The sequence below is a fragment of the Humulus lupulus genome, chromosome 5 (genome assembly GCF_963169125.1).
Source record: "Humulus lupulus chromosome 5, drHumLupu1.1, whole genome shotgun sequence".
NCBI lineage: Eukaryota > Viridiplantae > Streptophyta > Magnoliopsida > Rosales > Cannabaceae > Humulus > Humulus lupulus.
In genome coordinates this window covers 222,626,857-222,631,315 of record NC_084797.1, presented here as the reverse complement: position 1 = coordinate 222,631,315, position 4,459 = coordinate 222,626,857, and positions in this window count along the sequence as shown.

Genomic DNA, 4,459 nt, shown 5'->3' with positions numbered 1-4,459 from the left:
TGAGGTATTCCGCAACTCAGTAGAGAACCAATATTCCCCATACTCCTCAACATCCTCATTTCTCAGACATCATTCACACTCTTCCTCAACATTCATCTACTACTACTGCTTTTCAAACCCCTCCTCAGCCTTATTTAGAGCCTTCACAAATCACTCCACAACCTCTTATATAACCTCTCCGTCCTCCATATCCATCAGCACCACCTGCTTATTTTCCCCAAAATCTTCCAAATCCCCAACCTCATCTCGTTGCCCTTGTTGCTCCCTTACTTCCGCCTCGTCCTAACCGTCCTTCAATGAACCAACCTTTATCTATCAAGTTAGATGCTAATAATTATCTCATTTGGAAAACACATTTGCTCAACATTTTCATTGCAAATGGTCTCGAGGATTTTATTGATGGTAGTTGACCTTGCCCACCTCGTTTTCTCGACTTCGCTCGAACAACCATCAATCCTGATTACTCAACTTGGTAGTGGTATAATCGCCTAATCATGAGCTTGATTTATGGGTATCTCACAAAGGATATCATGACCCAAATTGTTGGCTACACAACGACTATGGAGATTTGTGTTACGCTGGAACAAGTATACTCTGCCTCTTCTTTTGCACGTATCACTGAACTGCATGGCTTTCTTCAAACATTTAAAAAATATGGTGTCTCTGCTTTTCAATACATACAAAAGTTCAAAAATATCTCAAATAAGCTTTCCTCTATTGGTGAACCTCTCTCCTACAATGATCACTTGGTTTATTTTTTCAATGGCTTGGGTAGAGAATAAAATGCTTTCGTTACCTTCATTCAAAATCGATCAGATAAACCAAGTATTGAAGAACTCCACAATCTCTTTCTCACTTATGACTATCGTTTAGAGAAACAAGATGCTTTAAATCAGTTGAGCTTCCTTCAAGCCAACTTGGTCCGTCTCTCCTTGTCCAAAAATACCTCCCAAACCCCATTCACTCACTTTTCCCTGAAGACACACTTTCCACCTCCTCGACCACAACCTAGTGTACTGGGAAAACCACCAAACACAACCCCTCACCCACTTCTTCCTCTCACTATCCTCTGTGGAAGCCCTCCTCAAACAGACCCAATTCCTCTCAACATTCTTGGCCACAATTTAAAATTTGCAAGTTTGGTCACACTGCCAATGTGTGCTATAATAGGAACAATCTTGATTATCAGCCTCCTTCACCACCACCAAGGGCATATAACACTTTTATTTCTCCAGAGTTACTCCTAATGCACCGCCGCACCACCCTTTAACCTTTACTACTACTGCTGGTACTCTCGATGGCCCTCTTGGTTTATGGATTCCGGGGCCTTTCACCATTTTACCTCTGAATTGAACATGTTTGATTCTGCTGCATCTTTCATTGGTGGTGATTGTGTGATTGTTGGTGATGGTAAGCAAATCTCGATCTCTCGTATTGGAAACTCACTTTTACCTTCCACTGTTCAATCTCTCTGCTTATCTCATGTTTACCATACTCCAACTATTTCTAAAAACCTTGTCAGTGTCTCTCGTTTATGTCGTGATAATAATGTCTATGTTGAGTTTCACCCCTCGTGTTTCTTGGTTAAGTCTCAGGAAGCTCATCGCATCCTCCTCGCAGGAGTGCTTGAGCACAGTCTTTACAAAGTTCCCCATACAAGTAACTAAGTTGTGTCCTCTTCCTCCTCCGTCTCTCCTCATTTTCAAGTCAATCTCACTGTCTCAAGCAACCCCAATCTTTGGCACCAGCGTCTTGGGCACCATCTTGGGACATTTTTCATCATGTTTTACATTCATGTAATATTTCAAAAGACAAAGATGTAGCTTTTCATTTATGTACTTCATGTTAAATGGCAAAAAGCCATTGTTTACCGTTTTCTCTGTCCAAATCTAAAGCTGTAAAATCTTTTGATTTAATACATACAAACTTATGGGGTGCTTCGCCCATTCCATCAATTTCAAGACATCAATATTTTTTACTGTTTATTGATGATTGTACTCGCTTCTCTTGGATTTATTTGCTAAAAACTAAAGATGAAGCCTACACATCTTTTTCACACTTTCATGCCATGATCAAAACACAATTTGATACCAACATTCAAACTGTCTATTCGAATTGGGGTGGGGAGTTTAGGTCTCTCTCAATTTTTTTTTGCATCTCATGGTATTATCCATCAACTTTCTTATCCTCATACACCAGAACAAAACGATTGTGTTGGATGCAAAAATCGACATGTTGTCAAAGTTAGTATTTCACTCTTAGCTCATTCTAGTCTGCCTTTATCTTATTGGACATATTCTTTCACCACTGCCGTTTTTCTCATCAATCGCACGGCCACTAAAGTTCTCAAATTCACCGCCCCATACACTCTCCTCTATAACAAACTCCCTGATTATTCCTTCCCTTGTTCATTTGGTTGTTCTTGCTACCTATTTCTCTGTCCTTACAATTCCAACAAACTTGAATTTTGGTCTCGTGAGTTTGTATTTATGGGTTACAGCTACAAATATAAAAGGTATCTTTGTCTTGATCCATCCAAGGGGCGATTTATATTTCTTGTCATGTCACCTTTAATTAACATTTTTCCCTATCAGTCCCTTTCTCCTCCTTCTTCCTCTTCTCGTTCTCCTATTAACCCTCTTTTTATTTCCACTCTACCTTTTTCATAATGTTCCATCCTCTGCCTCTGTGATATTCCCTTCTTCTTTACCTTCGTCCCATGGCACTGCCACACCATCTCCTTCCAGCCAGCGTCCTTCTTCCACCGTCGCCCCTCCTTCCTCTCCTCAACTTTCTGATCTCACTTCATCATCTTCTCCATTTATTCCATTACAAATTGATTTGCCAATATCTGAGACAACTATTGCGCAAACACATAATTCTCATCCCATGATATCTGGCAGCAAATCTAGTATTTTCAAGCCAAGGGGTGCTATTGGTTGAACTTTCAGGTCCAAATATTGAGCCTTCTATGTTTAGGCATGACGCTAAGTATCCTGAATGGAAAACTGCCATGCTCCAAGAATTTTAAGCTCTCCAACACTAGAATACTTTGAGCTTAGTTCCTAAACCATCCCATACAAAAATCATTTGTTGTAAATGGGTCTATCGACTAAAGCAAAAGGATATCATAAATCATCCAATATTGATTATACCGAGACCTTCAGCCCTGTTGTTAAACCTCAATCCATTCAGATTATTTTGGCTATAGCAGTTATTGACCATTGGCATATTCACCAACTTGATATTCAGAATGAATTTTTGCATGGTGACTTAACTGAGACGGTGTATATGGAACAACAACATGGATTTATTGACTCTACTCATTCGGACTTTGTTTGTCGCTTGAACAAGTCTCTTTATGGGCTCAAAAAATCTCTGTGTGCTTGGTCTACCAAGCTGAGTTAAGCCTTATTATAGTTCGGCTTTTATGGCTCTAAGACTAACCCTTCTTTGTTTGATTTCCCTTCTTCTCATGGTTTACTCATTGTGTTCATATACGTGGATGATATCATAGTTACAGGCAGTACCACTTCACTTATTCAATCTCTATTGCTATTTTTGCACAATCATTTTTATGTCAAAGATTTAAAGCATTTACATTACTTTCTCGACATTGAGGTTCATCATATAGATAGTGGTCTTCACTTGAGCCAAACCAAGTACGTTGTTGATTTGCTAAAATAGGTTTGCATGTATGACCCTAAGCCGATGGATACACCAATGTCTTCCACGACTTCTCTATCATTATATGATGGTCATCCTCTTTCTGATGGTTCAAACTACTGTAGTATTGTTGGCGCTCTCCAGTATTGCACCTTCTGTAACGTCCTAAATTTGCTAATAAGGCTTAGTGCCTTGATTAGCGTGTTGGGAGGACATAAATGGATTAATATGTGAATTTAATTGAATATATGTGTGATTATGTGAAATATATGAGTTGTATGATAATATGACTATTTATGCATGCTTATGCACATTAAATATGATTGTGGGCCCGCTTTGGTTAAAAAGGGCATTTCCGTAATTTTGACCCATTGAGGGTATACATGTAAATTATATGTGCTTTGTGAGTGAGACCACATTATTATGTGGATATATTTGAGATGTGTGGCACAAGACGATCCTAGTGAGAAATTTGGCGGAAAAGTCACATCGGGGATTAATACCCAGCTCGAGGTGAACCTAGGGGTATTTTAGTAATTTGGTGAGTTATCGGGGATATTAGAGTATGAATTTTTATTAGGGGGGGGGGGGGGAATATTAGAGTTTGGAAGATTAGTCAAATTAATTGGGAATCTTAAGTGGACTTTAAGGTTTAGCGGGAAAATGTGGCAAATGACAATGTTGCCCTTGGCGGTGTTAAAGGACTAAGTAAATGTTAGGGGAATTTTAGTCTTTTGTGTCAAGGGGATAGACTTAATCACTTAGAACCTCTCAGAACCTAAGGCAAACTCAA